Genomic DNA, 13,905 nt, shown 5'->3' with positions numbered 1-13,905 from the left:
AATTAGATGGATGAGTATCTTGTTGGGGTTATCAATTTCATCTTATCCACTCTCATATACTTTTAGGAATTCATCATTCTTTTCATCAATGTTAATGACACTCTCTAAATCACCTTGTAAGAAGGCCTATCCTTAATTACGAGTTCATACAATTCCTAGCATCCCTAATAATTAATTCTGAAGCACAGAAGCTTAAAGGCAACCAATCCTCATATTCCTATGTCTAGGCAATATGCTATTGGGAGATTTTCCCCGGATCTAGATTTCCCCGTACGTTCCCACATCGACAAAATCAATAATCATGACATCGAATGAGTTAAACAATGCATGCTTTGAGCAAAGAGGAAAAACCCTAACTAATGATGAAAGAAAGCATGTATCTCAAATAAGATGTTTAAACACAAATTCCATATATGAGAGTTTCACAAGATTACATTGATTCCCCAACAACAATACAAGGTTTAGTTCACCATATTCATGGTGAAACTAGATGAACAATAATGAAAGAATGAAAGATAGAACCCTAGAAAGATGAGTAAGTAGCCTCAACATCCAAGATCATCCTCCAAGGGGTGGAAAGTGAGTGTTTGCTTCGTCTCAGCCAAAGATACAAACCCTAGGACGTCCTAAAGCTTATATACTATTTGAAATATTACAGAAAAGTGAGCCTAAGCCCAAAAGACCACCGCTCAGCGGTAAACTGCCGCTCAGCGGTACCAGCGCGTAGTCAATTCTCCCCTCAGCTGTACTTTCACCCCTTAGCAGAGCCAACAGTTGTTCCTCAGTGCCGCTCAGCGGTAAACTAGCGTTGAGCGGTACTTGCGGCTTCTCTTGTTTTGCACTTTTTGAGTTCTTTTCTGATTCCATCTCTATCCTTCTTCACTTCTTTCACCAAATTCAGCTTAAAACCTGCATAAAACACTGAAATCAAGCATAAACTTGTCCAACTCTCTTATTTCTAAAAATATGAACAAAAGCATGATTCTAAGCTAGTTTTTGAGTGTTAAAGGTTGCTTTTAGTATCAATTTTAAGCATGAAAATAATAGTTTTTCAACGGTTATCACCTCAATATCCAAGAAATATCTAAGTTTGCCAAGATTTGTGGCTTGAAAATGGTTGCAAAGATGTTGTTTCATTTGATAGATGCCATGATTGTCCTTGCCTATAAAAATGATGTCATCAACATACACTATCAAGCAGACACATCCAACACTCGAGTGACGGTAAAAGACTAAATGATTCGCCTCAATCCGAGTCATACCAAATTGTTGAACAATGTTACTAAAATTTTCAAACCATACCCTAGGAGACTGTTTTAGGCCATATAACACTAGTGCAGAAAGGGCTTTAGACGTCTGTTATTTTGGCCTTTTGACGTCCGACATGCACCCGACGTCTTTGTGGGTGACGTTAACCAGACGTCTGTTGTGCTAGGTTGGACGTCTATATAGACGTCCGTTCCGACACAACAGACGTTTATATAGACGTCCGTTTGTGTCGGAACGGACGTCTATATGGCTGATCGGGTTATTTAGGGTTACGGGGTTTGGACGTATGTTTGTGCACTGCCAGACGAATAAGGGTCACTCAATGAAAATTATAATAACACGTCAAAAACATGCATACACAAAACGCTATCAAAAAATTATTAACGAAGAAACTAACCTGAAGAGCAGATTTAAAATGAAAATGGAGGGAAATGGAGGAGTGCACGACCTAAAACGTAGGCCAAAAAACGCCGCCCAAGAACACGCAACAAACTACACCAAAACGCACCGAAAACGATTTTTAATCGGTCCAAATGAAAGATATTTCATCACTGAACAACTTAATCGGAATAAAAGTAAGATTAAATAGTCCAAAACAGATAAAAACCAACCTGGAAATGCAAGGCGCAGAGGGAACTCTCACGGAAGCGCGTAACTCCTCGCGGGTTCGCGTTTTGGTATATATGTCCTTCTTTTAAACGTCTTTTAAACGTCCGTTCTGGAGGGGGCCGGACGTCTATAATATTATACACATCTGGCCCCCTCCAGAACGAACGTTCAAAAGGCTGAAGCAATCAACTCTTCAACTCCCCCCGTCAGTCTTTTGAACGTCCTTCTGGATGGGGCCCCCTGTCAGCCTTTTGAACGTTGATGAGTCACCATTTTTCATTATACACTTAGCTTCCAGCACCATATTTTGTCAGTGAATTGTGCTTAATTATCAATTATTCTTGCATTTTCATTATTTGGGCTCAATTTCAAGACTAATTCTTATTTTATTTAATTTGCATTATTTGGGCTTAATTATTTCAATCACATTTTGTGCAGAACAATCACGGTTGAAAGGTTGAGAAAAATCTGCTCAAGATGACCGAACGAACTGCTAAAGCCTTGACCGAACGTTCTGCCAAAAACAGTAACGAACGGTCTTCTAAAGGATTGAGCATTAACCGAACGATCTACTGAAGACATGACCGAACGGTATGTTGAGAACGTGAACGATCGGTTTGCTGAAGGATTGAACGAACGGTCTGTGAAAGATTACATTAAATGGCCGAATAATCCTCAATGAACGGCAGTGCATTTGATCATTGAACCGAATGGCATGAACCTTTCATTGAACCGAACGGTCAGCTACCAATAATGGGCGAGCACGGGAATGGAATTGTAGTGACCGAACGGTGAGCTAGAGCATAAACCGAAAGTACGAGCACCATAAAATGAATGGTCTCAGCAATTGCTGTTGACCGAACGGTCTTGTAAAGACTGAACTGCACACCATCTCCTGAGCCTCTAGTGACCGAACGGTGGGATCCTTTATTAACCGAACGGTAAGATGAGATGACCAGATATTGCAAATACATTTTAGGAATTCAAGAGGGTGGCCATGTCAGTGTTAGAAGGGCAGTTTTGTCTTTTGGGGTCTATATACCCCAAAATTCACCTTCACTTGACCTAAGTCTTCCAGCCGCCACCAGACGTTTTCTCCTGGGAGCATCTTTTTCCTCCTCCCCTTGGGAGGTTTTGGGTTTGTTTTCATTTTCCATCTTCATCTTCATGTATTGAATCTTATCTAATGTAAATTCTAATTTCCACTTTGTGTTCTTTATTTGATGTTGTTGAGTCTTTGTTTTCATCTACGCATTACCTTTCATTTCCAATCCCGTTTTCACATTTAGATTTTGGATCCAATTACTTTCATTTTCCAATTTATTGTGAGTATCATCTCTGCTTAATTCGTTTCATCTAGTTTCATTGTTTATTTCCAATTGTGCATTTTAATTCTGTCAGATTTTTGTTTCCATTTTACGTTTTCAACTTTGTTCATTTATGTTTTTCAGCTTATTTTCACTACAACCTCTGTTTGTGGTTTGATTTACGTTTTCTAGTTGTGTTTAAAAGTTCGTTTTTCTTCATTCCAGCTCTGCATGTTAATTCCAATTCAACTAGTTCAATTTACTGTTCACCGCGTTTTCTGGTTCATTTCTGCAACGTTTTGTGCTTCTCCATTTAGACAGTCCGATTTTTAACTTTGTACCGTTCGGTCTATAACATGTTAAGAGACTGTTCAACTTTTTCTGCTCAATTTTCAATATCTGTTGTTTTCTTAACGTTCGGCCTAGGTGCACAACCGTTCGGTCTCTAACGTCACTGTTAGAGATCGTTCGTCCATTTCTTTGTTCTGCTTTTTATTATCGTTGCTCTGTGACGTTCGGCTTGTCTTGTTCCTTGTTAGGACGCTCGACATTTAGCGACCGTTCGCTCATTTCCTTTTTCGGAGATCGTTCGGTCTCAATGTTATTACCGCTCGGTTTTTACTTCTGTGCACTTTATAGTGCACCGTTCGGTCAGTGCTTTAGACCGTTCGGTCTTTTATATCACCGTTCGGTTTTAACACTTATGGTTAGAACCGTTCGGTTTTCTGCTTTCAGTTTTTAATTTTGTTAGTTGTCTTTAACTCCCAATTTTAATTTAATTTAATTTTCTGCACAAAACCTTACAAAACACCCCCACTTCGTGTTAAATCTGAGACTGAACCCACAATATTGGTCCTTGAGAGACGACCTAGGGGTCACTTCCTAGTAACTATACTGCATTAATTTTGCAATCAACTTTTGTGTGAGGTGTGACCCTCTCAACAAACGTCCTTCTGGAGGGGCCCCCTTGTCAGCCTCTTGAACGTCCGTTCTGGAGGGGGTCGGACGTCTATAATATTGTAGACGTCCGGCCCCCTCCAGAACGGACGTTCAAAAGACTGACGGGGGGAGTTGAAGAGTTGATTGCTTCAGCCTTTTGAATGTCTATAATATTGTAGACGTCCGACCCCCTCAAGAACGGACGTTCAGAAGGCTGAAGCAATCAACTCTTCAACTCTCCCCGTCAGTCTCTTGAATGTTCGTTCTGGAGGGGGCCGAACGTCTACAATATTATAGACCTCCGGCCCCCTCCAGAATGGACATTCAAGAGGCTGAAGTAATCAACTCTTCAACCCCCCATCAGCCTTTTGAACCTCCGTTAGAGGGGGCCGAACGTCTATAATATTATAGACGTCCGGCCCCCTCCAGAACGGACGTCTTCACACGCAATTATTTACATTTATGCCACCGGTCAATTATTTACGTTGGGGTTTTGGTGGACCGACGTCTATTGGTGACGTTAAAGGCCAATTCTGCACTAGTGTAAGGATTTGCGAAGATGACATACCAAGCTAGAAGACTCCCCTGGGACACAATACTAATGAGATCTGAGTCCAACCATATAAGGGATTAAAACCACTATCTACCCTAAATTTTAAGGCAATGGGTTAATGGGTCTACCATTATATTGTGCTTTACTTTCTCATTTCAACCTAATGTGGGACTTAAACTCACCTAGAATTCTAGCAATCTCCCCCTTCAAGGTTGAGTCCTTCCACATTGTTACACTCCCCCTCCAACGAAAGCATTCCCAACCACAATTGAGTACCTTTTTTCCGTACCATCATTGATCTTTAACGAGACACGCTTACCTAGAACTCTTGATAGAAAAACTTTTGGTACAAGGACCGTTGTACTCACTGAGCTGGTCACTAAGACTAACCATCGACTCTGATACCATGTTAAAAAGTAGACTTTAAGCCTAACTCAACCTCACAAAACCAGTTTGTAAGGTGAGGTGTGCACTCACATATATATTCTAAATTGGTCTTATGTTTATTCGATATACAACTTCCAATAAAAAGTATTGACTTTTTATACCAGTTCCAGAACCGATATATAGAAAATGTCACTTTTTATGCAAGTTAAAGATACAACCGTTATAGAAAAATCTCTCACTAGCCAAAATTATCGGATCTCCTTCTTCCCTCGTCGGAGAAGGAAATTTCAAAGGTCTGCTACCACGAAACATCATCGTTGAACCTACATCACGGGCCAACAAACATGAGAATCTCTATCACAACCTAGATTGGACTTCCAAGATGCAAAACCACACGTAGTTGCAAATCGTGTCTATCTCTATTACAGATGTAAAACCACGAGCAACAATGAACACCACTACGTGTCACCCGAAAAAAGAAAACTAGACCAGAAAACATAAGTTCCTCGTGATCCAAGCAAACAATGCGGGAAAACCACTCTATCTAGCACCTAAACGTCACCATCACCACCACAGAAGAGAGAGACCTCCACAATGCTGTCGCAGACCACCATTAGTGTTGTCACAAACCACCACTACAATAGTACAAAAATCGCGTATAACATTACCCGTTCAACGTCCCACAAAAGAACAACCAACATTAATAGTGACCTATGGCATTGTTGTAAAAGAAAATAACATCCAACCATACACCAACTCGACGTAAAACAATGACCTTGGTAATCACATAACGTCATCTAAGGAAACAGCAAATGTTCAATACAAAATAAATAAATACTAAATAGTGATTGACTAAATATGACATCGACCATAACAAAAATTAGATGCTGTATATTATAGGAAACATATATTTTTTATTTTTCTTTTAAATCAACCCACAAAACGTCGAATTGATAACGGCTTCGACGTGTTATTGACCAGCCTGAAGCCAAAGCCTCAATCCCTTTTTTATTATTTTTTCTTTTTTTTAAACCAATCACAAAACGTTAAATTCTTTTATGAATTCGACGTTTTATTTTCCAGAAATTATTCTTTTCATTCTTTCTTTTAAACCAACCCATAAAACGTCCTTGTATTGGTGGCTTCAATGTTTTATTATGCGGATGAAGCCAAAGGGTCACCGCACAACACGTCTATCGCAACCGCGGATTGAGACAGGGAGACAGCGAAACTCTTAAAAAGAATTAATGGTTTAAAAATAGTAGTTTGGAGTCGCAACCATAGTTTATTCTAGAAAACTACGAAAAAAATCATAAAATAAAGGCATGGTCTACGAAACAAGAGATTATGGATTAGGGAGTCGGTTACACGTAGGGAAGGTATTAGCACCCCACAGTGCCTACCTGAAGACAATACCTTTAATTAACTGTGCAAAGTTGATTTGGTTTTCAAAATGGTTATTTTCCCCGAAAATAATAATGCAAGCAATACAAATAAAACAATATTTTTTATTTTTTAGGAAACCCGACAAGGATTAACCTTGCTCCTACGTATTCTCATGTGAGAAATTAGGGATACGTAGTTCTTTAGGAAATAAGTTTCGAAAGATGTTTGAGAAATTGATTTGGGAAATTGTTTGGAAGATTATTTTGAATTTTTGGAAAGTGAACCTGACAAGGATTGACCTCACTCCTACGTATCGTCACTCTTGATGGAGAATCAAGGATCACATAGTTTTAGATTTTCATTTGAAAGTTTGATATTTTTTATTTTGAAGATTTTATGATTTTTTTTTTGTGTTTTTGAATTATTTAAAAAGTGTCATTACATGAACAACGAGCTAGAAACGAAACAAGTAGAAGATAAAATTATTTTTGTGATTTTGAAAAGTTTTGTATTTTTTTAATGATTTTTAGTGTAATTTGTATGTGATAACAGTTGAAAATACCGTCATCTGATTTTGATACTAGACACACCCTTTTTGGACTTAGAAGCTTGCTTGAACTCATGTTTTTTCTTTAGTTTTGTGAATAAGTGAGTAGAGGGTATACTTGATGATTTTATCACTAATTTCCCTTGATTTTGTAGGTTATTGGAATGATTTAAAAGAAGAGCAAAAATATCAAGAAGTTGGAATTCAAGAGGGATAGTTAAAGCATAAAAAAAAAAGCATAGGACGTCACGCAGGGCACCTAAGCGCCCCATTATGGGCGCCTGAGCGCTAGTTTGTGTAGTGTAGGGCGCCTAAGCACCAGTTTTGTCCTGTACCACACCTGGGCGCCCCACTTAGGGCGTTGAGCGCCAGCAAAGTGGGCTTGGACCCGTTTTCTGTTATTTTTATGTTCTATTTAAGGACTTGGATTTACTAGATAATATGACAAACGACGTTTTTATATTATCAGAGTAAAAGATAAGTAAAGATAGAAATACTAATTTCGTCTGAATTTCAAACAGGATGAGAGAGAAATAAACAGGGAAATCTAAACAAAATGAACAAGGCTAAGAGGATTGGGATGTGTAGACATTGTGGAGGGTGTACCAACCCTATGGATTAATGATATGAGGTGTACTAACCTCGTGGAGGGTGTACAAACCCTATAGATGAATGATGTGAGGTGTACTAACCTCGTGGAGGGTGTACAAACCCTATGGATGAATGATATGAGGTGTACTAACCTCGTGGAGGGAGTACAAACCCTGTAGATGAATGATGTGAGGTGTACTAACCTCGTGGGGGGTGTACAAACCCTGAACAAATGATGTGAGGTGTACTAACCTCGTGGAGGGTGTACAAACCCTATGTATGAATGCTATGAGGTGTACTAACCTCTTGGAGGGTGTACAAACCCTGTGGATGAATTATGTGAGGTGTACTAACCTCTTGGAGGGTGTACAAACCCTGTGGATGAATTATGTGAGGTGTACTAACCTCTTGGAGGGTGTACAAACCCTGTGGATGAATTATGTGAGGTGTACTAACCTCTTGGAGGGTGTACAAACCCTGTGGATGAATGATGTGAGGTGTACTAACCTCTTGGAGGGTGTACAAACCCTGTGGAATGAATGATATGATCATTGGGTTCGACCATTGTCTTACAGAGGGCCGAAATGCAAAAAGAAAAACTTGAGGTTAGGGTGCCAGGTGAAACTGGGCTTGGGGGCCAGTATGGGAACTGGGCTTTGGGTGCCAGTGTGGAAACTGGGCTTGGGGGCCAGTGTGAAAACTGGGCTTTGGGTGCCAGTGTGGAAACTGGGCTTGGGGGCCAGTGTGAAAACTGGGCTTGGGATTTGGAAATTCTCGAAACTTGTAGTTTTGTGAAATGGTTTTTTTTTTTGTAATCTTTGACAAAATTTTGATTTTTGAAAAGGCATCAATGACCATTTCCAAAGAGAAGGTCCTAATATGAGGATAGGAGAAACAAAGTGTAAAGACCATGGTAGAATGTTGAAACACTAACTTAAAGGCGGTGAATAGAGTGTAAAGATGTGGGTGTCAAAACCCCCAAAATGAGAGAAAAAACATGATCAACATGAAACAACATGATTTGAAAGAGAAAACCATAATGTTATTCTTTTTGTATTTTTGAAGAAGGATTCGACAACCATTCATATCAATGAAGAGGGTTTCGATCTGAAAGATTTTTATTTTTATATTTTTTTTTTGATGGATGAATGCACACATATGGAAAACATTTGCTTTGTTTTGTGTTTCGCTTGTTTTTTTCTGCTTGAGTCAATCATCTTTCTTGCAATCATCATACTTATTCTTATTTTCAGTATTTTGTGAAAGAGAAGAATGTCATACATCTCGAGGTCTAATGTCCAATATGATTATATGTTTGACTTTCTCTTTCTCGACATCAATGCACACATGCTTGAATTCGTAGACAAGTGGAAAATGTGAGATGTTTAGAAAGGTTTGGAGAAGACTGGGAGAGTCATGCGGGCACATCATTCCTTCTATAATCCTCAAAGGAGATGAGTGCCAAAGCGAAACACGAGGTACCTAAAAAGTTGCCCCGGTTTGGTGTAATGAGTATGATGATGAATCCATGATAATTCGGGTGAAAAATTCAAGTAAGATCCGCAAAGCTTCCCAGGCTTGAGATTATGGGTTGATGAATTTCAAGGAAAAAAAACGTGTGGTGAGGTCCACCAAGCTGCCCCAGTTTTTTGGGGTATGGATTCTGTTTGGAAGAGGTAGTGGGCATGAAAAGGATCGGTTAAAAGGATGACCCCAATTGGTTTGATTTTCTTTCGCATGCTTTTGCCTAGTTGGCAAAGAGATCCCTTCTTCCTGAGACATTACTTTTTCTTTTTTTTTTTTCATTTTCAAATTTTTTGTTTCTTTTTTTTCTGTTTTCTTTTTGGACACATTGCAAGTCATTTCGTCTTATCCCAAAATTAAGCTTTATGAAAATTTGAGCAAACATTATTCAATCTGTGTGGACTTTATTAGGCTTGTAATGTGGCTAGGGCTAGAAGGTATCGAAATAAAAGGTTAAAGGCCCAAATGAATGCTTGTGGGTTTTTTTTTTTTTTTTTTTTTTTTTTTTTTTTTTTTTTTGAAACAAGGGTTATCATCTAGGCATCTCATGAACTATTTGACTTTTTGAGCACTTTGCTTTTTTTTCTTGAACTTCGTTTTTTCATTCTTTCGTTTATCACCACTTTGTGATTTTTCTTTTTTTTATTGTTGTTTTTTTTTTGTTTACCCTTTTGAAGGATTCTCTTCCTTTGATTACTGAGTGCTCTTTATTTGTACACTGAGTTGACTCCCTATTGATGATAACCTTTGCTTGGGAATAATTTTGAAAAAGAAATCATTTTTGGCTCAAACGGGGTAACAATGGTTATAGTTTTTGCTTTTTGGATAAAGAAAGAAGGCCACACATCATTTTGAACCCTGATTGCTTTATTTTCAAAAGATTAATTCTACGATTAGATGACCTCAACATGAGTCATTTTTCTTTTCCCTTCTTTCTAGATCGCCCTTTCGGGTTTTCGATCTATGGGACTTATTCTTTTTTTTTGGAAATTCTTTTGTTCTTTTGTTTGCCTCAATGGATTCAGGGATCACTCAACTAGCGCAAGCGAGGAAAATTTTGGCCGGGCCAATCTGCCCCAGTGTAAAGGTATTTGTTGATGAGGGTAGTGTTTAGGGAAAATCCTTTATTTTGGAAAGGTGAAGGATGGAGGTTTTCAAGCAACATGCGCACCAACATCTAGAAAGGAAACGTCAAATTGTTATTTTTGATTAGACATTTGACCTCGGAAAAGTCTGACACAACAACTTTTGTTTTTGATTTATCATTTTTTATTCCTTTTTGCTATTTTCGAAAAACAAGAGTTTGACAATTTGCAAGAAAGACAAGTGACTCGAGATTGCCTTCAATTTTTTTTGTTTTTTTTTCTTTTTGTTTTTGTTCTTTTGAGTGATTGTGTCATTCACCACATCGTTTCGTTTCAGGGTTAAAATCGTGAGAAAGATTAGGACAAACAGTCTTCAGTCAGCGTGGACTTTTATTGGCTTGTACCGTGGCCAAAGGTCAAAGGGTTTTGAAAGAAATGGATAATGAAGGCTCAAATAAGTGTTTGGCGGTTAAATTGTTTCAACAAGAATCATTTGCAAGGTATCGAGTCAACTATCCTTAAAGATCTGAAACTTCGGGCATCCTTTTATTTTCATTGCTGTTTTTTTTCTTTCTTCCCCTTTTGGGTCGCTTGCTTCGTGGTCTCTGTTGTGTACTTCTTCGAGACTTTATATATTTTTTATTTCTTTTTTCCTTCTTTTTTTTTTTAGAAATCCCCTCCTTGATTTCGGATGCCCTTGATGTACCCTTTAGGTTGACATCGATGTGCTAATGATTCTTGTCGGGGGTGATGAAAACAAATATAATTTATGGCTCAAAAGGGGTGCAATTGGATAAACTTCTTTTAACGTTTGGATAAAGAAAAAATGGCCACACGTCACTCTGAATCTTTGCTTACCTTACTTTCTCGCGACCTTAGCCCTGGAATAAAACCCGGTAGTGGTTGACACATTGACTTCATTTTTTTTTTTTTGAAAATTTTTTTTTTTATTATTTTTTTTTTTTTTATCTCCCAATCAACAGATCGTTGGGGATGTGTACCATGATGAACACTGCCCCAGTATTGTATTCATGACAACCCTTTGTTTTAATGGGAAATGAAAAGGTTGATGGTTCAAGTAATATGAATGCAGATGCTCTAGCAGGAAAAGAACGATGGTTACCCCCGAAACCTTGCATCAGGAGAAGACCCAACTTTGGTATTTTCAAAATTTATTTTGCTTTTGCTTCTCGAAAACACTACGCCCTTGACAACCTCATTGACAACGAATTCAACATGTGTCTTTTCTTTTGCCTTTTTTTTTTTATTTTTTTTTATTTTTTTTTATTTTTTTTACTTTTTTACGACACCCACCAGGACCGAGCTAAACCGACTGAATACCCGTGATGCTTCTATTGACATTCGTTCAATTATTTTCGTTTTCATTCCTCTTTATTTACCTAAACAGCTCAGCGCGACATGCAATAATTTCAGAAAGTATGAACAAAAATTTAATATGCGGTATTTATTGAATAACACAGATTACAACAATTGGAAAGCCAATGTTAATATTCGCTAACGGCAACCCTTATCACGGAAATGTTAATATTCGCTACAGATCAACTCCTTCCTTAAAAGTCGTTGTACAGATGAATTTGATGTTGTGAAGTGTCTTGCTATGGAGAAGTATGCTCATCGGTATCACGTCTTCATCCATGACTTTCAATGCGAACATTCACTACAGGGTTTCTCCAAATAGTGCTGGAAATCGAGTCCTGAAAGGGTATTACGAAAAAAAAAGAACTACGTAACCCTGATTTCTCATTTTGAATGAGAATACGTAGGAGCAAGGTCAATCCTTGTCGGGCCCAAAAAAATAAAAAAATATGTTTTGTTTATTTAGAATTCTATTTTAGGGGATAGTTAAACATTTTGAAAACCACATCATATTCGTGCATTTAGTTAAAGGTACTGCCTTAGGGCAGGCGTTGTGGGGTGCTAACACCTTCCCCACGCGTAACCGACTCCCGAACCCAGAATCTGGTTTTCGCGGGCTGTGCTTTATCGTTTTATGGTTTTCCCGTAGTTTCCCATAATAAACTATGGTGGCGACTCCAAATCTCTTTTCCAAAACCGATTTCTTTTTGGATCGTCGTTCCGTCGCGATTCCGGTTGCGACAGATGGCGACTCCACTGGGGACGTTGAGAGTCAGGCCATTTAATTAGATGCGCGAATTTGACATGATTTTTCTTTGTGTTTTTCTTCCCCTGTTGTTTTTTCTTTATCTGTGTCTGATAGTTGGAATAACTGCATGTGAATTGTTGAATATGGAACCCTAGGGTAGAAACCATGTTTATATCTGCCTGGGAATTTTTCTGGTTGTTTTGCAGGTGAGGGTTTGGGTATGCATTGCATTCTCCCTTCACACACGCACCTTATGCATATCATGAGTGAGGCCCTATACCCGGGTCTGAGCGCAACTTAGAATTAGAGGGGTTGTGTAGCGGTGTCACTCTGGGATGTACTTCCTGTTTGGCTATCGTGAGAACCCCAGCTAGAGTCTGTTCTCTTCATTTGTGTCTTCACACCTAGTTGATTACTCGACTGTTGTGGAGATGCTATGAAGGGGGCCATAGCTCTAGTGACCATTGACCTCTAGGTTCAGGAGACCATCCTTGTGAAATTGCATATACTTGACCTCGAATCCAAGCCATTGAACCTTTATTAGGGCACAAAGGGAGATATGTGCAGCCTTATAATCCTCATTTTTTGCTTAATAAAATCAAGCACCTTGTACATATCTTTATACCTTTTTTTTATATACACCTTTTTCTTTTATTTCTTTCTTTTTCTCATGCATTTTTACGGTCTTGTCACTGGTTGTAGTCAGAAAATTATAAATTTGTGATTGAGTCCTTAAGGTAAAGATGGAGATTAACATGGATTTTGAGTCGAGGGGTATTCGAGTTCATACATTCTGATGAAAAGACACTCATCAAGCAAAGGAGGATAATACGGGTGGATCAAGGGATCTGGTGAGAAAAAGATAGATTTGAAAGATGCATTCAAGAAGTGGTATAAAAAATTGATGAGCCTGTCAGAGGTGAAGAGTTTGGGCAAATCTTAAATACACCTCCCGAGGGAAAAACTCTATGCAACTATCTTGGGTAATATACCCATGTCTTGCAGCGAGCGAGAATTATAAAAGTACCCCTATGAAGTTGGAGGGTGAATTCACACTTAAGGGTAAGGTGAAGGGCCTTTGTCAAGGATACCTAGAGTGGTACTTGCGTTGAAAATTGGAAACAATTACGAATGTACCAGCTCTTATCCTCTATGGTGTCATGCTCTTTTATAATATCATGAATTTTGTCGGCTACGTTGTCATGAATGTGTTTGTGGGATACAAAGTTTGCTCTAAAGAATCCAGTCAGTATTATCCTAACTGAAGTTTCCAAGACCCTTAGTCAAGGTTATGAGCCATGCAGAAAGAAGATCTCTCGCATAAGTAAGGCCATTTTGAATGCCACATGTCACATGGAGGAGTTATTGCGGTGTAAACCGAAGATGAAAGAGGCAAATGAATGAGCGCAACTCTGTGCAGCCTCAGAGGAGGAAAAGTTTAAATGATGTGTTCCGGGCAGCGATGACCGCATATCATATATCATTGCGGGAAGTTCCCTAATGTACCCCTCATGGGTATTCGATGTTGTACTAATCACAATACTGTGTTAGCACAAAAGCAATCTGGGTAAGGCCCACGCCTG

Source organism: Vigna umbellata, chromosome 10, assembly GCF_029865625.1.
Source record: "Vigna umbellata cultivar VRB3 chromosome 10, Vumbellata_1.0, whole genome shotgun sequence".
Lineage (NCBI taxonomy): Eukaryota > Viridiplantae > Streptophyta > Magnoliopsida > Fabales > Fabaceae > Vigna > Vigna umbellata.
Note: the sequence above shows the minus strand (reverse complement) of the source record.